This window comes from Sus scrofa, chromosome 2 (assembly GCF_054392235.1).
Source record: "Sus scrofa isolate SSC_HxYL_T2T_F1_AM1 chromosome 2, Sscrofa_HxYL_maternal_Yorkshire_Landrace_v2.0, whole genome shotgun sequence".
In the NCBI taxonomy this organism is placed as follows: domain Eukaryota; kingdom Metazoa; phylum Chordata; class Mammalia; order Artiodactyla; family Suidae; genus Sus; species Sus scrofa.
The window spans coordinates 93,085,478-93,110,981 of record NC_139384.1 but is presented as its reverse complement, the minus strand read 5'-3'; the positions used below and the strand labels follow the sequence as shown (position 1 = coordinate 93,110,981).

Genomic DNA, 25,504 nt, shown 5'->3' with positions numbered 1-25,504 from the left:
AAAAAAAACACAACTGGAGTTAATGATGTTAAAAATATACTACTATGGCTACAATTCAAGAATCAAGAAGATACCATAACAAGCACTCAAAGCAAATGGTAATGCTTTGGCAAGCTGCTGCAGAAAATACCAAACTACCAAAAATCCAGAGTAGCAGAAAAAATGCTTTTACCCCACTTCCCAATCTGACTTAAATGTATCTAATTAACTGAAATCATGTGCCACTAGAACCCTATTTACATGTCTGGAAATGCAGTACTTTCCAGGATTGATAGGATAAGGAAACAAACTTGAAGAAAGTTTGAATGGATGCTCAGTACCAATCCACCTTATACATCCAAATCTTTGCATCCACCAACATAGTGCATCTATTTTTTTTTAAATCATTTATTTATTATTTTGCTTTTTAGGCCAAACACGTGGCATATGGAAGCTCCTAGGCTAGGGGTTGAATCAGAGCTACAGCTGCTGGCCTAGGCCATAGCCACAGCAATGCAGGATCCAAGCCACGTCTACGACCTACACCAAAGCTCACAGCAACACCAGATCCCAGCCCACTGACTGAGGCCAGGGATTGAACCCTCTTGCTCACGGATACTAGTAGGATTCGTTTCTGTTGCACCAAAATGGGAACTCTCTTTTTGGTATTTCAACAGAGAAAAGTTTGTGAAGATCTTGTTCTTTATTAGCTGCATTCCCAGATACATTGTAGTCTTTATTTTTTAATCTCTCCTATTTTAGATATTGTAAATATCTTCCAATCTATTATATTTGTCTCTAGGACCCTTGTTGAACAAAATCATTAATATTTGACCCCAAGGTGATCCAGCCATCAATTTACAGAAAATATGAGTGCCAGAAAAAAATGTTACATTATTCCACAGAATGCAGTCAACAAACTTCAGGTTATAGGAAATGACAGGGCAATTAACCTAGTATTTCAAGAAAAAAAATTTAGGGGAAAAAAGGGAGGAGAGAGGAGATTCTTTAGAAAAAAAACAGACCTGGAGTTGCCGTCGTGGCTCAGCAGAAATGAATCTGACTAGGAACCATGAGGTTTCAGGTTCGATCCCTGGCCTCGCTTAGTGGGTTAAGGATCCAGCATTGCGGTGAACTGTGGTATAGGTCGCAGATGTGGCTCGGATCTGGCATTGCTGTGGCTGTGGTATAGGCCGATGGCTATAGCTCTGATTAGACCCCAAACCTGGGAATCTCCATATGCCTTGGGTGTGACCCTCAAAAGACAAAAAGACCAAAAAAAAAAAAGAAAAAGAAGAAAGAAAAAAGAGACCTAAAAACATATATTAAAAAAAGGTAGGAGTTCCCGTCGTGGCGCAGGGGTTAACGAATCCGGCTAGGAACCATGAGGTTTCGGGTTTGGTCCCTGCCCTTGCTCAGTGGGTTAACGATCCGGCGTTGCCCTGAGCTGTGGTGTAGGTTGCAGATGCGGCTTGGATCCCGCGTTGCTGTGTCTCTGGCATAGGCCGGTGGCTGCAGCTCCGATTCGACCCCTAGCCTGGGAACCTCCATATGCCGTGGGAATGGCCCCAAAAAATAGCAAAAAGACAAAAAAAGAAAAAAAAAAAAGGTAAAAACTAGAGTGTTGAGGGGTGCATGCTCGGGTGAGAAAATGAAAAGGAGATTTATAAACATCACGATAGTAACTTGTGGGCGGAGAAGAGGGGTCATGATTGGGAGGAAACACCGGGGAGGTTTCGAGGGTGGTGAGGAAGGGTCTGTCTTCTGACTTATTAGTGACATGCAGTTTTCTGTATTTGCTATACCTAACCATAGAAATTTTTTTAAAGGGCATGAAAGAACATATAATACAAAGTTAAATGCATATTTAAAATCATATTTCAACACTAGAGTGGTGTGGTATAATAAGAAATATATACTTGGACTTTGTCCCAGGTTTCTGGTCCACAACTCCTAACACCCTTAGACTGTGAAGTGTCTTTTGTATGCTAAGAGGTGACTAGAGCACTGGAGCCTCTGGCTAGCTTCAGGTTGGATTAGTTTGCCAAAAAAGATTTAGGCAGGATTAGAGGGTTGAGGGTTGGAACTTTATCAGTCCTATCCCTCCCCCATCCCCAAACCTTCACAGAGGGGAGAGGGCATAGAGATTGAGTTTAATCACCCATGGCCAATATTTTAATCATGCCTGTGCAATGAGACCTCCATAAATAACCCTAAGCAAGAGGGTTTGGAGGGCTTCCAGGTTGGTGAACACATCAAGGCACTGGAAGGGTAATAGCCAAGAGAACGTAGAGATTCCAAAAATCCCCCTCCCACTTGCCATGCCCAATAGATCTCTTACATTTGGCTGTTCTTTAGTAGTATCTTTTATGATGAACTGGCAAATGTAGGTAAAATATTTTCCTGAGCTCAGTGAGCCACTCTAGCAAATTTCTGAACTTGAGGAGGGGGTCATGGGAACCCCAGATTTACAGCCAGTTAGTCAAAGTAAGGGTGGCCCTGGGCTTGGGACTGGCATCTGAGGTGGGGGCAATCTTGTGGAACTCGTCCCTTTTAACCAGTGGCATTTAATGCTAACTCCAGGTAGATCTTCATGAGATTGAATTATTGGACACCCACTTGATATCCAGAGAATTGGAGAATTGGTTCTTGGTGTGGAAAAAAGCACCAAACAATTCAATACTCAAGCAGTTACCTTTCTGGGGGAGGAGAATAGGAGTGAAGAACTGGGAGAAGAGGAGTTCCCATTGTGGCGCAGCAGAAAGGAATCAGACTAGGAACCATGAGGCTTCGGGTTCAATCCCTGGCCCCACTCAGCGGGTTAAGGATCCGACATTGCCGTGAACTGTGGTGTAGGTCACAGATGCAGCTCAGATCCTGCACTGCCATGGCTGTGGTGTGGGCCGGCATCTGTAGCTCCGATTTGACCCCTAGCCTGGGAACTTCCATGTGCTGTAGGTGCAGCCCTAAAAAGACAAGAGACAAAAAAAAAAAAAAAAAAAAAAAAAAAAAAAAAAAAAAACAGGGAGAAGAAAACTCAGAGTCTGGCATGGACTGAAAGTGACTGTGCTAAAAATGGCTAATATCTATATGGCTTTTACATTAGGCTTTGTTCTTAGTGCTTTATATACATTAACCCATTGGACTCCATGAAATAGTACTATTACTCCTATTTTTCAGAAAGAGAAAATTGAGACACAGACAAGTTTAAGTAATTTCCCTAAGGGCATGGCACTGGTAAGTGGCAAAGGTGAAATATGAACACAGACAGGCAGCTCCACAATCTGTATATATTACTGTTGTCCATGCTGCTGTCCACAAGAGGATAAGATTATCTCAACTCTGATACCTAATAAAAGTCTATCAACTGCTCACTCGTTATCTCTACCTAGATGACTAAGAGACATCCCAAATATACCATGTCTAAGCCAGAACAAGATTTTCCATCCACTAGTAAATCAACACCAAGAGTCAACTCTCCATTCCCTCTATAACCTCGCATATCAAATCCATCAACAATTTATCAATCCTAGCTCCACCATATATCCCAACTTGACCATGGACCATATTTACTGTTGCCCCCCCCAATCCAAACAACCTGTGCTTCTGCTATAACAGCCTCCCAACTTGTCTCCCTGTTTCTCACTTGCCCACCTGCAGTTCATGCTCCACAGAGCAGTTTTTTTTTTTTAGAAAGCAAATATTACTTGCTGCTTTTATTATTTATTCCAATAGCTGCCCATTGCATTTAGACTCTTTACTGTGAACTTCAAAACCACGCATAACCTGCCCATTATTACTTCTCAAACTTTATCTCCTGTTACTTTTCTTCTCGTTCTTAAGCATCTTATGTATTTGGGCTATTCAGAATATATAACAAGTTTCCTTGACCTTCATTTTTGTTTTGAAAATAAAAGATAGGGTCAAAATATTTTAGGAAGGATGCATTTTTCTCTGTCTTGGGGAGGTAGTCATGTAAAGTAACATATGAACTGACCACTCCCCAACTCAGTTGTCATCCACTTTCTTAGTCCTAAATTGGCCTAGGCAGCAACCATCAAAGTCACGGAAGAACTGGAGATTTCGAGGTAGCAAAGATGACAGGGAGCAAAACAAGGAAGATTGTCATAAGAGAAGGAAGGGAGAAAAAGGTGGGAAGGAGAGGTTTCACCACCCACTGCTTCACACTGGGGGACAGTTTGGATTTATTCAGCATATACCCATTTCCTCTTTAACCCTGGACAGAGGATACATCTTTGCCCATTGTTTTGGGGCTCAGCCAAAACTTGCTTTCACCAATAGAATATTAAAAGATGTGAGACAAGCAAAGACCTTAAACATGTCTGTATAGCTTCTTTTGGCTCTTTGGTGATCATATTAAGAAGAACATGTCTTAGGGAACCACATCCCCTTGAGTTTGTAACCAGAATGAACGCAAGTGGAGCAGTCGTGAAACCTGTCTGCAGCCTGAAGTAGGCCACCTGGCCAAGCCCATATAGTTGACCTCTAGACTTGTGAGCATGAAAAGAAACTCTTGTTATAAGCAACTGAATTTGAGGTAGTTATATAGTATTATTTTGGCATAGTTGGCAAATACAATGACAACAATTGGTGCTATATATACCATTGTGATATGGTGATTTATAATGTGAATTTGGTTTCTGTCCTCAATTCTGACACAGAGGTCTTAAAATTCTTGGATTTTCCTAAGTAATAAGAGCAATGCTTGATATTCATAACAAACCCCTTTCAACCATACATGAGTTTATGTTAATGAGATAATTTTAGGAAGAAGTTTAGGGGGAGGTTTATTGTCAGGGGAATCAACCTTAATTAGAAGGTTGTAATTTCACCCCACCCCTGGGGAGAGAAGGGGCTTGGAGACTGAGTTCCATCACCAGTGACCAATGATTGAACTATTCCTGCCTGTGTAACAAAGCCTCTGTAAAAGCTCAAAAGAACAGAGTTCAGAGAGCTTCTGAGTTGGTGAATACATGGAGATGTCAGGAAAGTGGTACACCCAGAAAAGGCATGGAGGCTCCACAACCCTTCCCACATACCTTGGCTCTAGATATCTCTTCCATCTGGCTATCTCTGAGTTATATCCTTTTATAATAAACCAGTGCTCTAGTAAGTAAATTATTCCCTTGAATTCTATGAATCACTCTAGCAAATTAATCAGACCTGAGGAGCATGTCGTGGTAGCCTCCAGTCAAGAGCCAGGTGGTCAGAAGCGCAGGTAACAATCTGGACTTGTGATTGGCAGCTAAAGGGGACGGGCAGTCTTGTAGGACTAAGGTCTTAACTTGTGGGATCTGACACTACCTGTGAGTAGAGCATAATCAAAATGGTTTAACAAATTAAAATTGTATATATTCTGCAAAGTATTAAAGCACTACACACTGTAAACCAGCTATAATGGAAAAAATAAGTCATTTTAAAAAGTATAAAAAAAGGCTACACAATGAAGAACAGCATATAATAGAAGCTTCCTTTTGTGTAAGAGAAGAAGAAAATAGAAATATGTATTGTTATTTTTGCAAAAAAAAAAAAAGTGAACAATGGAATAAGGAACCAGAAACTTAAAACAAAAATCCTATAGAGTGTGAGCAGAAATAAAACAAGAGAAGTGGAAGCATGACTTCTCAGAGTATAATTTTTCAGTTAGTTTTGACTTTTGAACATTTTATACACTGAGCAATGCAACCAGAGTCAAAAGAAAAAAGCAAACCCTAAAAGTGAAAGCAAATAGGGAAAAAAAAGGACCCTAATGATACCAAATTGTGAAAGTGGCCATATAGAGAAAAGAGTTGCTTCAAATGACTTTTGAACACAATATGAAGATTGTGCAATCTTTATGGAATATATTTAAAGGAAAAAGGACTAGAAAAAAATGTAAATATTTTCGCATTTATAGAAACTGAGAATTTTGGTTTTAGAGAAATAGAATCATGAATGCCTCACCTATCACTAATGCTATAAAGTGTTGAAATAATAATACATTGTATTATTAAAATGATACTATCAAATCATACTTATTGTTTATTTTAAATTATCTTTATTTTTATTGAAGTATAGTTGATTTACAAAGTTGTGTTAATTTCTGCTGTAAAGCAATGTGATTAGTACTTTTTTCTAAGAATTTTTACTCACCCCATTAAAAATGTTCTCCTTTGTTTCTTATAGTTTTTGCCTTCACATTTAGCACTATGACCCATCTCTAATTTTTTGGCTATCATGTAAGGTAGAGATCAAGGTTGGGGTTTGGAGGGTTTTGTTTGTTTGTTTCTCACATTAATTCTAGAAAGACTCTTGGTCAAAGACCAGAAGGAAAAGTTTTTAATTGGATTCTGGCCCTTGCTCAGTACAAACAAGTGGTTGAGGTCTATCTGCATAAAATACAACATAAATTAGTAGTTTAAAGTGAATCATCACATCTTAGAAGATGGTATTAAAACTGTAGGTGGGGCATTCACACTTCTTTTGGCTTTTCTAGATCCTCTACTATCACAGGATTTTATTGATTCACTTGCAAAAAGTGGTATTATTAAATCAAAATCTAAACTAGTGCCAAGGTCTAGGCTGTAGCACCTACTTTAGAGGGAAAAAAGCACCTGTAGAATATAATAATCTATAAATAGCCATTTATAGAATGGCTATACAATGTAAATCAGATGGTAGAAAATAGTAGTTTTCAGTCTCCTGTAGTTTTACAGAATTCAAAATTTAAATATTGTACTCCCTCATTATTCTCTTTTAGGATATAGTCTGTTTTGAGCTGAACACATGAAGAGAATGAAATTTGCATTAAATTATAACCATGATCTGTGCATTAAGTATCATGGCTAATTTTCAGACATGGTGTTTCACTGCTGATTCAAAAGAGTAGGTGGGCATAAGAATTTATTCTACTGATTAAAATAGAACTACAGCTTCATATTTCCATTCTAAGTAGCCCTTCATTGTGTTTTATCTTAACTGAACACTTCACAAACAGTGGTGAACTATTGCATTTTATCTTCTGCTCCAGTCCTTGGACAATTACCTTTCTGAACCTGTTTTCTCATCTGAAAAGGCTCTCAACCTTTGGGGTATATCACATTCACCTGGAGAGCGAATCAAGCCATATTAGAGTCCCAAACTCACTGAAGTAAGGGTGGTGATGGTGGGGGACCAGGGGGATAGATGTCTATTTTCACCAAGTTTCCAGAGGTAATTCTGATTACACATCAAAATTTGAGAACTGCTGTCTTAGTATACTTCTATGGGTTGATTGATTGAGCCATTCATTTATGCGTATGTATAGCAATAAACATGCACTAAATGACTAGGAATAAACACATCCTGTGTGACTCGGTTACACAGTGCTGAGGTCTCAGAAACAAAAGATGTAGCCTGCCCTAAAGAAATTCTGTTTGGTGCAGGAGGCAAACTGAATTACAATAGTGTCAACGTGCTCTGAAACAGGCAGACGCAATACTGAGGAAGGATGAAGGAAGGGCCTAACAGTTTGCCTAGAACCACACAGCTGGCAAGAGTTCCCTGCACCTTAAAGGTGAATCAGCAGAATCAGCTGGATGAGAATTAGAGGCGAGCAGTTTAGCCAGCACAGAAGAATAAGGAGGCACAGAAACTACAAGCGGTTTGAGAAGCTAGGATTGCCCAAAGCCTGGGCCACCTCTCAATGTTCAGATTTTAGGTTGTTCACCATCAGGCAAGTCATTACATAGTGGTAGAATTATACTTTCCAATTCTCCACATGTCTTTTGTAAAGAGAATATCTTTTAGTATCTTTGTAACATTTGGGAATCTCCTTTTAAAGAGAGAGTGACAAACTCAGAGCTTCAGCTGGCAGCATCATCTAGGTGGACCAACACTTATCTTTATAGCAATTGAAACCAATTTGGGATTTTTGTAGAGATTCAGTTTCCTTTTTAAAATCATGTATTCCAGTAATTAAATCCATTTTGAAAGCAGTAAGAAACTGGTTTGTTTGGTATTTGTGTGTGCCAGAAACTGTGAAGATAATATATGAATGACTGAATTTTTGAAGCCTGCGATGGAGATAAGTGGCAGGCGATACAGCTACAAAGACAAGAGACTAGTATCCATGAGGACACAGGTTCGATCCCTGGCCTTGCTCAGTAGGTTAAGGATCTGGCATTGCTGTGAGCTATGGTGTAGGTCGAAGACGTGGCTCAGTTCCCATATTGCTGTAGCTGTGTCATAGACCAGTGGCTACAGCTCCAATTCGACTCCTAGCCTAGGAACTTAAGAAAGAAAGCTGCTGTTCTCCACTGGTTTGGTCTATCTTTACACCAATGGAGACTTCCAAAGTGGGTGAAGTAAATTGCTTTAAAGCCTTAAGGCCCATTGAGCTGATAGCTGTAGCTTAGGTATGAATAAAATAGCCAGTTTAGTAATATAAAGCATGACAGCTCTATAGACTATTAGTTACAGGGGTAATATTCCATGCTAAAAATTTATAAGAAATTTGGAATATGACATTATAGGTTCTCTATAAAACAGGTACCAAAAATATGTGCTATTAAAACCAAAACCTGACCTAGTCATTTGAGTAAAACACTTCATTCCACTCTCCACGCCCCCCTACCCCCAATCTCGATACACAATTGTTGTCAAGTCATTATTCCTCTGCAGAGACTGGGCCAGGCATGACTGCCAGCTCCTCTAAAACAGTGACCACACTTGGTCATTGAACCAGATGCCAGACATCTGTCTTTTATCAAATAGGATCAAAATGAAGCACTACCCACTAGATGACTTAACATAGAACATATAATCATATAATCTAAACAAAAATTGCCCTGCTGCCTTGTCTGTTTAGCAAAATCTCCACACCCTCTCCAGCATTTGCTGTTTATAGACTTTTTAATGATGGCCATTCTGATCAGTATGAGGTGGTACCTCACTGTGGTTTTGATTTGCATTTCTCTAATAATTAGTGATATAGAGCATTTTTTCATGTGCCTGTTGATCATCTGTATGTCTTCTTTGGAGCTTGCTTTTTTCAGTTGGGTTGTTTTGTGACTTAACTTTTCAAATACCTTTTTAGGCTTCTGCTTTCTGCTGGGTTGGTTTTAGTCTTACCTAGGCTTTTCCCAGGTTCTGAGAAAGAAAGACCTCAACTGCTTGCAGCTCACAACCTGACAAATGTAACCTTAGCAGAAAAATGTCTCCTCAGTTTCAGCAAAAGTCCCAGAATTAGCTCTGACTGGCCTGGTTCAAGTGACATGTTTACTGCTGGCCAGGCTTGGGTCACCATTGGAGCCAGGAAATGGGATTATGGCTCCAAAAAGAAGAGAGTGATTCTTTCAAAAGATGTGCAATAATGTGGGGTGGGAAAAAACAAGAGAGGACATGAGGACAAGAAAAGAATGTGAATAAATCCATTATTATTTTCAATTTTTGGCTGGGATTCATCCGGCAAACCAACAGTAAAATGTTTTCATGCCAAAATGCTTAGATGGCTTTAATTCAGAGTTTATCAGCTCTAAAAAAATTATTGTTTCCCTAAAGAGCCTTTCAAGACATTTTTTTGCCTAGTCACCCCTATGTAATTTTAACACCACAGATATACTGTATAACTCTTTATGTAGTACATGTATCTCTGTGTTTCATACATAGGAAGGGTGAGTATAAAGCCTCCTATTTTTATCCAATGTAGGGTTATGAACAATAAAATTTTAAGTTAAAAATTTAGTTCACTTGAAAACAAAGCTATTAACCTTTATAACTGTATTTGCTGAGTAACTTTTAAAATAATTTGTTCACTTATGCATTGTACTATATCAAGTTATATGTAGATATTAGCAATTTTTAGAAGTATATAATAATAATAACAATGTAATCATTTAAAAACAATCATTCAAAGGGGTTTTTTTTTTCAGCAAAAGAAAAACAATTGTAAAAAATTAAATTCCCTAGACATTCACTTTTAACTTTTGCTTGGTATGAGAAAATTGCTTCTAACCTAACTAGATATTCATTATTTATCCAGCTATTGTCTACAGTTCTTCTTTTCAGCACTTGATGCAGTTAATAGGTTGACTAACTTTTGTAGAATTAAAAAGTATAAACCATTTTTAGTTACTTCTCAAAGCTCAGGTCATACACAAAGCACTAAGGATCAAACATCTTCAAGGCAGCCAATGGCAGCCAATATCATATGCAGGCCACCACTTACTATCTGACTTAGAGACTGAACTATCAATCAAAAAAGTCCCCTAATCACAGCTATCCATTTACCAAAGCTTTGCCGTACTGATCTAGCACACATTTATATATATTCCATGCCAGCACTACCCAAGAAGGGTCAACAAAAGCAATTAAGTGGTAAGGAATATGATTTTGCTGGGTAGGGTTGAGCTTTGGAGGCCAGAAACAATTATAATGTTATTTTCTGCCCTTCCCCTTAAAGAGCAACTGTTTCCCCTCACAATGAGCTGAACTGTCTTCTAGTAAAGTTGACATATTTCTTCTAATTTTCCCATACCAAACAGATTTAATCTCTCTTTCATTTGAGAGATCCTCAAATATTTGGGAAACAGAAATTAGATTCCCAACATATTGAAAGACTCCTCTTGACATTTCCTTTCTTTTTTTTTTTTTTTTTTTTTTTTTTGGTCTTTTTGCTATTTTTTGGGCCGCTCCTGCGGCATATGGAGGTTCCCAGGCTAGGGGTCGAATCGGAGCTGCAGCCACCGGCCTATGCCAGAGCCACAGCAATGCAGGATCCGAGCCGCGTCTGCAACCTACACCACAGCTCACGGCAACGCCGGATCGTTAACCCACTGAGCAAGGGCAGGGACCGAACCCGCAACCTCATGGTTCCTAGTCGGATTTGTTAACCACTGCACCACGACGGGAACTCCGACATTTCCTTTCTGAGGGCAAACGTAACCAAAGGTTCCTTGACCTGACACTCATTTGACTCAATTCCCCTATCGCATTAGGCATCCTTTAGGGGCAGACACTGTCTTGTTTACCAAACTGGTTGCTCTCTTTGGATTCACCTCAATTTGTTCTTAAAATGAGGTATCTATATCTGAACACAATTTCCGACACAAGAAACCTAGCTCTTTTAAGACTGTATTCCTCTATTAGCATAGTCTAAAACTATACCAGGACTTGCTTCCTGTCAAGTCTTGAAATGAAATCCTGAAGCCTTTCCTCACAGGTCCTGTTGATAGGTTGCATTGGTCCTCTGTTTTGTTCTAGTTTTCCTTTTTTTTTCTTTTCTTTTTTTTTTTTTTTTTTTTTTTTTTTTTTTTTTTTTTTTTTTGTCTTCTTACCTTTTTCTAGGGCCACTCCTGAGGCATATGGAGGTTCCCAGGCTAGGGGTCTAATTGGAGCTGTAGCTGCCAAGCCTACACCAGAGCCACAGCAATGCGTGATCCGAGCCACATCTTCGACCTATACCACAGCTCACGGCAACACCGGATCCTCAACCCATTGAGCAAGGCCAGGGATCGAACCTGCAACTCCCTGGTTCCTAGTTGGATTTGTTAACCACTGCGCCCCGATGGGAACTCCTCATTCTACTTTTCTGAGACCTGTGTGTGGTTTGCATTCATGCCTACTGCATTTCATTCTGTTGAACTCTTCCTCATACTCCATCATGTTGAGACATTTGAAGATTCTGAGTTGGTTATCCAACTCATTCATTCATTTGTTTGCTATACTTCCTTTTCTAAACAATTTTTTCATAAAAGTTTACAAGAACAGAAACAATATATCAGTTTTGAGGAAGAAGGAAGAAGCACATTTTCCAGTTCCTAGTGGTATTGTGTGTACTGAGATGGAGCACAAGAAATTTACACTTAAGTTCCTTCCTAAAAGGGTAGTTTGCTTCTCTCCTCTAGGCATCTCCCACTTCGAGGAGGAAAGAAATCTAAAAGAACCATCTCAGGAGATCCCACATACTGACTTTTACAAAATAAAATATACGTAGCACCTGAGATCTAATGACCTAATACACGTCAATGTACATTATAAATTGTAAACATTATTGGAATAAGAGAATCTTGTAAAAATGCAAAATATAGTCATTTTCAAGCCCATAATTCATAAAGTATTTTTATTATTTTGGCTATATTAACATATGTTAACAGTGTGACATCAAACACTGAGTCAATCAATAGCATAATTTTGGAGAGGGTAGGGGGAAGATGTTGCTACTGATACTCTCTATAATGAAGGCAAAAGAGTGTTTCTGACTAGAATTATTCAGATATTTAGCCCAATCCTTGGTTCAGTGAGAATGGACATGGCATATAAGAGTTAATTCATACCAGCTGGAGGCTAAAACATTTATAAAGCTGATTTAGAATGTCCTAAATTGTGCTTAAGAGACCTATTTTTGACAGATGTGTTCATGTAGTCCAGTTGATTGGCACATGGAGTTTTTATGTACAAGCCAATGCAAAAGTTTCAACATGTAACATTTATTAGTGCTTCCACTGGCATGGACAGACAGATTGTATACACATTACTTGCAGAGGTAAGTTTTGCAGTTGGCTTTACAAGCCTGATTTTGCTTGGTTACTCAGATCACTTAACTTTGCCACCCCCGTCTGCATCCCCCCACCCCTGCCAAGAGCACTTCCTGGCCCAGAGTCCTTTATAGAAATTCTCTTCCCACCCCTTGACTTAAGATTCCCCTTCTTCCTCACCCTGTCCGTGGCCCAGATCCATCGCCACTTCCCGCGTCTATTCATCTGCTCCAGCTGGTCCAGGGTGAGGTCTGGTGGCTAAGATAGGGAAGAAGGCTCCGCCACAGCTGTTCTCAGCCTCCACCCATCCTTAATGTTAGTCTTGGCAACAACCAGTCCATTCCACCCACATCGACCCCGAATGCCCCCTCTCTTTAAGTATCAGTCCCAGCAATGAAAGGCCCTGTTGAGCAACAGCTGCAGATTAATCTTCTGTCCTAGATATTCCTAAAGAAAACCTGGGGTTGGAGGAAATGTCTTCCCTTCTTCTCTGTAGTATTTACATGAAATAGCACCAGAGGGACACTCAGAGCAGAGCTTTTTTCCTTGTTCAGTCCCTACCATTTGCTCTACTGCTAGTAAGTGTACAGACCCTTAAAAAAAAATCCTTAAAGGTGTGTGTGTGTATTTAAAAGCTGTATCTGAGGAGGTGAAACACTGGGTCTGAATTCTGTTCTTCAGTTGCCCAGAGGAGGAAAGAGATTCTGTTCAGAAGCTACTGTTGGTGGCAGTAGAAAAGGAAGTGGGTGGGTTGGAGTACCTGGGGATCCAGCTTTTGGAGCTGCATCAGCAGGAAATCCCAACAGCCACACTACCTCAAACCCTTGTTCTGCAGAGGCCCAGTCGCCACCACTCCACTTCTTTGGCCTCCATGTAGATGCTCATCCCAGTCTTGTTCTAGCATTTTTCCTCCCTTCCCAGGCCCACTTTGGATGAAAAAGCATAAAGAAAGGGGACCCTCGGAGTTCCCATCGTGGCTCAGTGGTTAACGAATCTAAGAACCATGAGGTTGCGGGTTTGATCCCTGGCCTTGCTCAGTGGGTTAAGGATCCGGCGTTGCCGTGAGCCGTGGTGTGGGTTGCAGACGCGGCTCAGATCCTGCGTTGCTGTGGCTCTGGTGTAGGCTTGGCAGCTACAGCTCCAATTAGACCCCTAGCCTGGAAACCTCCATATGCTGCAGGTGCAGCCCTAGAAAAGGCAAAAACACAGAGACACACAAAGAAAGGGGACCCTCATTACAATGGTTGGGGGGTGGGGTGAAGGGCAGAGGAGAGACAGAAGTTCTAGACATATCTTCTTGTAATCTGAGTAATACTGCTAGAACCACCTTGCATGGAAAGATGGGCTTACTCAGTAGGCCATAGGAGAAAGAGAATTGGCCTATAGTTTTCTGAACTTTCCTTCTAGGCTTGGTTCTGTCCCCCAGAATTTTGGACAAATCACTTACATGCTTTGCAAAACATTTATATATTTTTCAAAGAGAAATTACAATATTTGCCCACTAATCCCTAAGATTGTGAGGGATTTTAGATGATTAAAAAATAGGCAAATAATGCTTTGAAAGACATAAGGAGCCATACAATAGGGGAGAGGGGAGAGTACTTCACTATTGCCAACATGTGAGCCATCATCTGAGAGGAAGCTTTAGCATAGGGGTGGGGAAAGTAGAAATGTAGACTCCACTGGACAATGCTAAGATGCAATGTAGACTTTTGAGTCCCCCAAACGCATCTTTGGACTCTTAGGGATATTTTTGGGTTTTTTTTTTGTTTTGTTTTGTTTTGGCTTTTTAGGACCACACCCATGGCAAATGGAGTTTCCCAGGCTAGGGGTCTAATCGGAGCTGTAGCTGCTGGCCTGTGCCATAGACATAGCAACACCGGATCTGAGCCACGTCTTCGACCTACACCACAAGCTCACGGCAATGCCAGATCCTTAACCCACTGAGCAAGGCCAGAGATCGAACCCACAACCTCATGGTTCTTAGTTGCATTCGTTTCCACTGCACCATGGAACTCCTAGAATCTTAGAGATCTAATGTTGCACAGTAAGCATGGGTCCTTCCTGAATCCACTTCTTAGACCCAGTGGTGAAGCACTGGTGACATCTTGCTATTTTCATTTCCACCCTTCTCCAGGAGCTGTACCAACGCCTCCATGGAACCCTACTCATTTCATTCCTCCCTCAGGCAGAAATCACAATGCAATACACCTATGCACTGATTTTCTTTTCCTATGTGTGATCCCTTTAGTGTATGGATTGGGTCAAATTCATTTTTACATTGCAGTGCCTAGCACGGTGCCAGGTTAACCATAGGTACAGGTAACAATTATTGAATATTGTAAAGAATAGCTGCTAGAGACATGAACCCAGGTATTTCTAGAGTACCTGGAAAATTTAGTGGAGAAGTCAAACTTTGGCAAAACATTTCTGAAATTTGTTTGGAAGAATAAATGTTCGATCATAGGAAGTATTTGAAAACTGTTAATGGAAAATGATTGAACTAACTCTACTAGATATTAAAATGTACTATAAAAATTACAGAAATTAAACTAGTGGGCTACTGTCACAAGGGGAAATCAATGGAAAGAATAGAGAATCTAGAAAGAAACTAAAGTACATGCAAAAATTAGTATATAATAAAAGCGGTACTTTAAATTGGTGAGGAAAGCATGGAACATTCAATAAATGATGTGAGAACAATGGGCTATCCATCTGAGAGGGAGAGTTAACTTTCAGTCTTTCCCCAGACCTTATAACAAAATGAATTTAAGATGGATTAAATGTAAAAAGTGAGACATAAAAATTACATATAACAAGGCATGGGTAAATATTTTAAAAATCTTAGTATGGGGGAAGTCTTTCTAACAATGACCCTAAAGGAAGAAAATACAGATTTGACCAAATAAAATTCCTATTTTTTTTGAAAAAAAATTTATTATAGTCAATTTACCATGTTCTGTCAATTTCTGCTGTACACCAAATTATACATATATATATATACATATATATATATATATCTCACATTATCCTCCATCATGTTCCATTGCATGTGAATGGATATAGTTCACTGTGCTATATAGCAAATTTCATTGCTTATCCACTCCGAATGCAATAGTTTGCGTCTACTAACCCCAAACTCCCAGTCCATCCCACTTCTCCCTGCTACCCTTTGGCAACCACAAGTTTGTTCTCCATGTCCATGAGTTTGATACTTTTCTGTAGAAAGTTTCATTTGTATCTTATATTAGATTCCAGATATAAGTGGTATCATATGATATTTGTCTTTCTCTTTCTGACTTCACTTAGTATGAGAATCTCTAGTTCCATCCATGTTGCTTCAAATGGCATTATTTTGTTCTTTTTTAGGGCTGAGTAGTATTCCATTGTGTATATATACCACTCTTCTTAATACATTCATCTGTCAGTGGACATTAAGTTGTTTCTATGTCTTGGCTATTGTGAATAGAGCTGTAATGAACATAGGGGTGCATGTTTGTTTTTCAATGAATGTTTTGGCTAAATAGATGCCCAAGAGTGGGATTGCTGGGTCATATGCTAGTTCTATATTTGGTTTTCTGAGGTACATCCATACTGTGTTCCATAGTGGTTTTTACCAATTTACATTCCCACCAACAGTGCGGGAGGGTACCCTTTTCTCCACACCCTTTCCAGCATTTGTTATTTGTTGACTTGTTAATGATTACCTTTCTGGCTGGTGTGAGGTGGCACCTCATTGTCGTTTTGATTTGCATTTCTCTAATAATTAGTGATGTTAAGCATTTTTTCAGGTGCCTGTTGGCCATCTGTATATCTTCTTTGGAGAAATGTCTATTTAGGTGTTTTGCCCATTTTTCACTTGGTCTTTTTTTTTTTTTTTTTTTTTTTTTTTTTGCTGTTGAGTTGTTTGTATATTTTAGAGATTAAGCCCTTGTTGATTGCATCATTTGAAATGATTTTCTCCCATTCCGTAGGTTGTTTTTCTTAATGGTTTCCTTTGCTGTACAAAAGCTTATATGTTTGATTAGGTACAACTGGCTTATTTTTGTTTTTATTTCTGTTGCCTTGGGAGACTGACTTAAGAAAACATTTGCACGGTTGATGTCAGAGAATGTTTTGCTTATGTTCTCTTCTAGGAGTCTGATGGTGTCTTATGTTTCAGTCTTTAAGTCATTTTGAGTTTATTTTTGTGCATGGTGTGAGGGTGTGTTCTAGTTTCACTGATTTCCATGCAGCTGTCCAGTTTTCCCAGCACCAGTTGCTAAAGAGACTGTCTTTTTCCCATTTTGCATTCTTGCCCCTTTTGTCAAAGATTAATTGACTGTAGGTGTTTGGGTTTATTTCTGGGTTCTCTGTTTTGTTCCATTGGTCTCTATGTCTGTTTTTGTACCAGTACCACACTGTCTTGATGACTGTAGCTTTGTAATATTGCCTGAAGTCTGGGAGAGTTATGCCTCCTGCTTGGTTTTTGTTCCTCAGGTTTGCTTTGGCCATTCTGGGTCTTTTTGGTTCCATATAAGTTTTTGGATTGTTTGTTCTTTTTCTGTGAAAAATGTCATGGGTAATTTGATAGGGATTGAATTGAATCTGTATATTGCTTTGGGTAACCTGGCAATTTTAACAATATTAATTCTTCCAATCTAGGAGCATGGAATATCTTTCCATTTCTTTGAATTCTCTTTAATTTCCTTAGTTAATATTTTGTACTTCTCAGCATTTAAGTCCTTCACTTCCTTAGTCAGGTTTATTCCTAGGTATTTAATTTTTGGGGGTGTGATTTTAAAAGGTATTGTATTTTTTTATTCGTTTTCTAATATTTCATTGTTAGTACAGAAATGCAAATGACTTCTGAATATAAATCTTATCTTGTATCCTGCTACTTTGTTGAATTCATTGATCAGTTTGAATAGTTTTTGTGTAGAGTCCATAAGAGTTTTCTATATATAGTATTATGTCATCTGAATACAGTGACAATTTTACCCCTTCTCTTCCAATTTGGGTACATTTTGTTTCTTTTGTTCGTTTGATTGCTGTGGCTAAGACTTCCAATACTATGTTGGATAAAAGTGTTGAGAGTGGGAATCCTTGTCTTGTGCCAGATTTTAGTGGGAAGGCTTTCAGATTTTCTCTGTTGAGTATTATATTGGCTGTGGGTTTGTCATAAATGGCTTTTATTATGTTAAGATATGTTCCCTCTATATTCTTACTTTGGTAAGAATTTTTTATCATGATTGGATGTTGGACTTTGTCAAATGCTTTTTCTGCATCTATTGAGATGTGGTTTTTAACTTTTCTTTTTGTTTTTTGTTCTTTTATGGCCACACCCATGGCATATGGAGGTTCCCAGGCTAGGGGTCAAATGGGAGCTGCAGCTACCGGCCTACACCACAGCCACAGCAACACAGGAACCAAGCCACGTCTGTGACCTACACTGCAGCTCACAGCAACACCAGATCTTTAACCCACTGAGTGAGGTCAGGGATCAAACCCACAACCTCCGGTCAGATTCATTTCTGCTGTGCCACTTTTGTGCCATTGACTTTTCTTTTGTTAATGTGGTATATGACATTGATTGATTTGCGTATGTTGAACCATCCTTGTGAACTTACGATGAATTCCACTTGGTCGTGGTGTATAACCTTTTTTATATGTTGTATTTGGCTGGCTAAAATTTTTTCGAGAATTTTTGCATCTATATTCATCAAAGATATTGGCCTATAGTTTTCTTTTTTGGTAGTATCTTTGGTTTTGTTATTAGGGTGATGGTGTCTTCATGGAATGTCTTGGGGATTATTTCTTTTTCAACCTTTTGGAAAAGTTTAAGAAGGATGGGTATAAGTTACTTTTTGTATGTTTGGTAGAATTCGCCTGTGAAGCCATCTGGTCCTGAATTTGTGTTTTTATTACATATTCAATTTCATTTCTAGTGATTGGTCTGTTCAATTGATCTATTTCTTCTTGATTCAGTTTTGGCAGGCTGTAAGTCTCCAGGAAATTGTCCATTTCATCTAGGTTGTCAGATTTGTTGGCGTATAATTGTTCATAGTATTCTTTTAGGGTTTTTGTATTTCTGCCGTATCTGTTGAGATTTATCCTTTTTCATTTCATATTTTGTTCATTTGAGTTTTTTCTCTCTTCTTGGTGAGTCTTGATCGGAGTTTTGTCAAATTTGTTGACCTTTCAAAGAACCAACTCTTGGTTTTATTGATTTTTTCCTATTGTTTTTTGAATCTCTATTTTATTGATTTCCTCTCTGATTTTTATGATTTCTTTCCTTCTGCTGACTTTAGGTTTTGTTTATTCTTCTTTTTCTAATTCTTTTAGGTGGTGTGTTAAGTTGTCAATTTGAGATTTTTCTTCTTTTTTGAGGAAGGCCTATATCACTATGAATTTCCCTCTAAGCACTGCTTTTGTGGCATCCCATAGATTTTGAATGGTTGTATCTTCATTATAATTTGTTTTGAGGGGTTTTTTAAAATTTCCTTTTTGATTTCCTCATTGACACATTGGTTTTTTAGTAGCGTGTTATTTGGTCTCCATGTAGTCAGTTTTTTCTCATTTCTTTTCCCGTGGTTGATTTCTGGTTTCATGCCATTGTGGTCAGGGAAGATACTTGAAATAATTTCTATATTGTAATTTGTTGAGGTTAGTTTTGTGCCCCAGTATGTAGTCAACCTTGAGAATGTTCCATGTGCACTTGAAAAGAATGTGTGTTCTGATTTTTTTGGATGTAATGTCCAGAAAATGTCAATCAAGTCTAACTTTTCTGCTGTGTCATTTAGGATCTCTGTTGCCTTATTGATTTTCTGTCTAGAGGATGTGTCCATTGATGTGAGTGGGGTGTTAAAGTCTCCTATTATTATTGTATTCCCATCAATTTCTCCTTTTATGTCTATTTGTATTTGTTGTATGTATTTGGGTGCTCCTGTATTAGGGGCATATATATTGACGAGTGTAATATCCTCTTCTTGAATGGATCCTTTTATCATTAAATAGTGTCCTTCTTTTTCTTTTTGGCCTTAGTTTTAAAGTCTATTTTGTGTGATAGGAGTATTGCAACTCCTGTTTTCCTGTCTTTTCCATTCACATGAAATGTGTTTTCCCATCTCCTCACTTTCAATTTATATGTGTCCTTTGCACTGATGTGAGTCTCTTATAGGTAGCATATTGCAGGCTCTTGTTTTTTTTTTTGTTGTTGTTGTTGTTTTGTTTTCTATACAGTCTGCCACTGTATGTCTTTTGATCAGAGCATTCAGTCCAGTAATTTACAATAATTATTGATAAATATGTATTTATTTTTATTTTAAACTTTGTTTTCTAGTTGATTCTATGGTTCTTCTTTGTTCCTTTCTTTTTTTGTGTTGGATGCTTTCCTTTTATTTTATGCTTATGTCCCCTTCTTTTTATTTTTTGTGAGTATAAGGTTTAGTTTTGATTTGTGGTTGCCCTGTTTTTCAAGTATGTTAACTCCTTCTTATATCTGCTTGCTTTAGCCTGATAGTCATATAGCCTCAAAAGCATTCTAAAAAAAGAGTATACCTTTTCTTACTTTCCTTCCCCACATTTCATCATTTTGAAGTCCTTTTTTAACATCTTCATGTGTATCCTTTTGTTGTTCTTTGTGTTTATCGTTGCTTTTACAATAGATTTTTTTTCCTTTTAGATCTGTATACTGGCTTATTTAAGTGATTGTTTTCCAACTGTGATTTCCTCCATCTTATTTCTTATTACTTTTAAAAAAATTATTTAAAGGATATTTCTTTTAGAATAGGTTTAGTATTGCAGTACTCTTCTAGCTTTTGTTTTTGGAGAAATTATTTCTCCTTCCATTTTAAATGATATTCTAGGCTACAAAATTTTCCCTTTTAGAACTTTGAATATATCTTGCCACTCTCTTCTGGCCTGTAGTGTTTCTGTAGAGAAATCAGCTGGTAGCCTTATGGAGGTTCCCTTATAATTGTCTTTGATTTTCTCTTGCTGACTTTAGAATCCTATCTTTATCTCTAACTTTTGCCATTTTTATTATAATATGTCCTTGTTTGGGCCTGTTTGGGTTTAACTTGTTTGAGGCCCTCTGTGCTTCTTGTATCTTGATATCTGTTTCCTTTAGATTTGGAACGATTTCAACCATAATTTCTTCAAATATTTTCAATCCCCTTTTCTTCTTCTCCTTCTGTAATCCCTATTAGGTGAAATTGGCCCACTTTATATTATCTCATAGATCTCTTATGTTGCTTTCATGGTTTTTTTTTTTTATTTAGTTTTGTGTCTGCTGTCCTGATTGAATATTTTCCCTTATTCTATCTTCCAAGTCACTAATTCGTTCCTCTGTATTATTCATCTGCTCTTCATTATCTTTAACTCACAATGTGTCTCTGCAAATGAATTTTCTAATATTTTTATTGGCTCCTCCTCATATTTTCTAGTTCCTTTCTAAAATAATCCACATTATTGCTCATGTCCACTCAATTCCTTCATATTCACTTTTAATTCTTCTAGTATTTTCACTATCTCCTTTTTGAACTTGGTGTCTGTTAGACTGTAGAGGTCTGTTTCACTATTTGCTGCTTCAGGGGAATTCTCCTGTTCTTTTAACTGGGAATTACTCCTGAGCTTCTTCATTTTGCTTATATATATATTTCTTTTCTTTTCTTTTCTTTCTTTTCTTTTTTTGCTTTTTTAGGGCCACACCCAATGCATATGGAGGTTCCCTGGCTAGGGGTCTAATTCAAGCTACAGCTGCCAGCCTATGCCACAGTCACAGCCATGCCAGATCTGAGCCATGTCTGCAACCTACACCACATCTCACAGCAATGCCAGATCATTAACCCACTGAGTGAGGCCAAGAATTGAACCCTCAACCTCATGATTCCTAGTTGGATTCATTTACACTGTGCCACAATGGGAACTCTGAGTCTTGGAGGCTATTTATAAATGATAGCACCCCTGGGTTTTTGTGAGGACTTACTATTTATTTTGGGCCTGAGGGCTGCTTTGGTGTCTCTTTCCTTGTGCATGCAAGTTGTTATCCCCTTGATAGAGTGCTGCCTGTGCTTCTAGAGCAATGGAGCAATGAGCAGGGCTAATAGCCAGTGCCTGGTGCTGGGCCCTTGACAGTGGAGTGGTGCTGGCTGCTCCTAGGTGCAGGGCCCTGGGAAGTGGCAGAGTTCTTCAGGCATGTGTAGGTGGCACCTGGAGCATTCGGCAGTGGCATTCAGCATTTCCAGGGGAGTGAGAGCAACAACAGGTTGTGCTTGGCTGCAGTGACTCCCCCTGTTCTGACCTCAGGTGACCAGGGCTGCAGGTAGTGTCTGTTCCTGAACCCCTAGTGGTGGCAGGCCATGCCCACCTCTGGAGTCTGAGATGACTGCAGTGGTTGCCTTGCCACTTGTAGACCAAGCAAGAGGCACTGTGTCATGCTTAGGCTCCCCCACAACCCTGCTGCCCTTAGGCTGCACAAGAAGAGCCTGGCCACCCGTAGCCCAAGAAAGTGGTGCCTTGCTGCCTGTAGCCTGTGCCAGAGGAGCTCTGCCCTCTGAGAGTCCATGCATGTGCAGGGAAAGATATTCCTATGGCAGTCTGACCCTCCTTCTCCTCTCACCCTACCCCACAATTGTGCCTTGCTTCTCTTGGGGGCCCAGACCTCCTACTGGGTTCCCTCATCTGTGGCACTCCATTCTCCAGCCCATGGCTATCGCTCCTAGACCCTCAGGCTGTCTCCACACAGCCAACCCAAGTACTCTCCCAGAACTGACCTCTGGGGCCTGAGTCTCAGCACCCAGCTTCTGCCTGAGTGTCTCAGGCTGTGCTGTCTTGGGGCAGTGGTTCCAATGATCTGTGTGGCTCTCACTCTGCTCTGCCCTCCTCAATCCAGCTGCTGAGCTTTTCTCTGAGGCTTGGAGGTCCCTCCATCTCGGCTGATCTCCCTCTCGGTTAGGCTTCCCAGGTTGTGGGTTCCCTTCCTCTTTCATAGCTCCCTCTCAGGAGTGCTGGTCCTGTCCTGATTCCTTTTCTCTCTCTCTCTCTTTTTCTTCTGTTCTACCCAGTTATGTGGAGTGTTTCTTACCCTTTTTGGAGGTTTAATATCTCCTGCCAGCATTCAACAGTGGTTCTGTGTAAATCGTTCTACATGTAGTTTTTTTTTTTTTTTTTTTTTTTATGTCTTTGTGGGAGATGGTGAACAGCACATCTTACTTCTCTGGCATCTTGATCTCTTCCTATTTTGTTTTAACTCAATGAATTTTATTACATTTATAGTTGTACAAGGATCATCACAACCCGATTTCATTGCATTTCCACCCCAACCCCCAGCCCATACCCCACCCCTACCCTGTCTCCTTTGGAAACCATAAATTTTTCAAAGTCTGTGAGTCAGTATCTGTTCTGCAAAGAAGTTCATTGTGTCCTTTTTTTAGATTCCACATGTAAGTGATAGCATATGAGGTTGGTGTTCCCTTCCTATTTTTAAATTTTATGTTATTTTTTGCTTTTTAGGGCTGCGCCTGCAGAATATGGAAGTTCCCAGGCTAGGGGTCAAATTGGAGCTGCAGCTGCTGGCCTACACTACAGCCACAGCAACTAGGATACGAGCTGCATCTGTGACCTACACCACAGCTCATGGCAATGCTGGATTCTTATCCCACTGAGTGAGGACAGGGATCAAACCCACATCCTCATGGATACTAGTCCAGTTTGTAACCAGCTGAGCCACAATGGGAACTCTCTAAAACTCCTGTTTTAAAAATAACCAAAGCCAAAAGTCAAATTGGGACACAGTATTTGCTTAAATGTGACAGAAGATTAATATCCTTGGTAACTAAGGAATTCTGATGTACCAATAAGAATCACACTCCAAAAGAAGGTGGGTAAGAAACACCCACCTTCTTTTTTTCAACAAGGAAAAAAAAATCAAATATATACATGTCCAATCTCAATCTCTTAAGCAATTAAGGACATGCAATTAAAACAACGAGGTTTACATTTTTACTATTTTAATGGCAAAGATTTTATTTATTTATTTATTGTCTTTCCAGGGCCGCACCCACAGCATATGGAAGTTCCCAGGCTAGGGGCTGAATGGGAGCTACAGCTGCTGGCCTATGCCACAGCCACAGCCACACCAGATCTAAGCCTCCTCTGTGACCTACACCATAATTCACAGCAACATCAGATCCTTAACCCACTGAGCATGGCCAGGGATCAAATCTGCGTTCTCATGGCTCCTGGTCAGATTCGTTTCTGCTGAGCCACGACAGGAACTCCGTAATGGCAAAGATTTTAAAATAATACAGTGCAAGGCTGTGGACAAGCAGGTTCGCTCATCTCAGAGGGGTTGTTCGCACACAGCTGGGAATTAGGATGGAGTGTGGGGGGGGGGTGTAATAGTGGCAGAGAGCTCAGTGCCCCTGAAAGAGGGTGTATATTCTTAGCCCTAGTCCACTCAACTGGAGATTTGCTGAAAGTTCTTGATGGAGAGAAACTTAGGAGGACAGCAAGGGAGAAATAGATTCAAGAAGTTGCTAGGAATAAGGGCGGTTTCCAAGGACCTTACATTACCTTTCCCTTCATAAGTTGTTCCTTGTTCATGATTTTGGTTTCTATAGTGCATCCCAAGAATCAACTTTTAAAATTCAGCACACATTTATACAGATTCCTTTTTAACGTTGTAAAATCATTTTCAACATTTACATTCAGGAAGGGCTGTGCAGTAGTAGAAACAATCTAGGGCTGGCATTTATATGTGGCGTGGATAGAAAAGTCACCTCCAGATGGGCAGGGTGGGCTAACAGTGAGAGTGAATCTCAGTTTACTAACTATGAGGTTTCAGGCAGATGGTTCATCCTCTCTGAATTTGTTTCCTATACGTTTGTGGCGTTCGTGAGTAGGAGTAATACTACTAAGTTCACAATGTTGTTGTAGGGACGAAGTAAAATTGTGCATGTAAAATCCCAGGAATTAGTACATCCTCAATAAATTAGGTTCCTTTCCTTCTCAGAACACCAGTGCAGGGATTACTGATTTTATAGGAGTTACTACAGATTTCATCTGTGGTCTGGGTCCCTTCCAAACAGGCCTTGAGGCGTCACACTGCCTGGGGGTCTTGCTCAAAATAATGGGTTGATAAAAGGTTCTTGGCAGGAGTTCCCGTTGTAGCGCAGTGGTTAACGAATCCGACTAGGAACCATGAGGTTGTGGGTTCGGTCCCTGCCCTTGCTCAGTGGGTTAATGATCCGGCGTTGCCGTGAGCTGTGGTGTAGGTTGCAGACGTGGCTCCGATCCCGTGTTGCTGTGGCTCTGGTGTAGGCCGGTGGCTACAGCTCCGATTCAACCCCTAGCCTGGGAACCTCCATATGCCGCGGGAGCGGCCCAAGAAATAGCAACAACAACAAAACAAACAAACAAACAAACAAAAAAAAGGTTCTTGGCAAAAAAAAAAAAAAAAAAAAAGAAGTTGTTTTCTATTTCGTTGGCCTCCAGTCTGAGAAAAGGCTCTGGCTTCTGGTAAAATACTGATGAGTTCAATCCAGCAGGGCCTCCCTCCAACTCCTTAGCTGCACAGGCTCGAGCGTTGTGGCTTACATAAAAATTGGACAGTATGCGCCCCCATCTGGTGAGGAAATGGAGAATACAAGGTAGGTATCAGAAGCCCCAAAGAGCTTCCTAAGATATTTTAATCACATTGCAGTGGCAGTGCCATCTCAGAGGGTCCACTAAATGCAAATGGCCATTAGAATTGTGGCCATCATATCAAGAACACAAAACCGCCTGTTAAGGCCCAACAAAGAGGCCAAGGATGGAAGCCCATTCCCGGAAGAGGGATGGTGGAGGTTTGACCTTTTTTTTTTTTTTTTCCCTTAGGGCCACACCTGTTCCCAGGCTAGGGGTTGAATCGGAGCTGCTGGCCTGAGCCACAACCACAGCAACACCAGATCCAAGTCGCATCTGTAATCTACACCACACCTCACAGCAACTCCAGATCCTTAGCCCACTGAGTGAGGCCAGGGATCGAA

The 25,504-nt window shown here is 39.8% G+C and overlaps 1 protein-coding gene across 1 annotated transcript in view; it reads left to right on the top strand.

The window, feature by feature from the left end:
• Positions 1-25,504, top strand: part of LOC110259400 (uncharacterized) — a 49,742-nt gene that overhangs the window by 4,295 nt on the left and 19,943 nt on the right. The window lies entirely within an intron of this gene.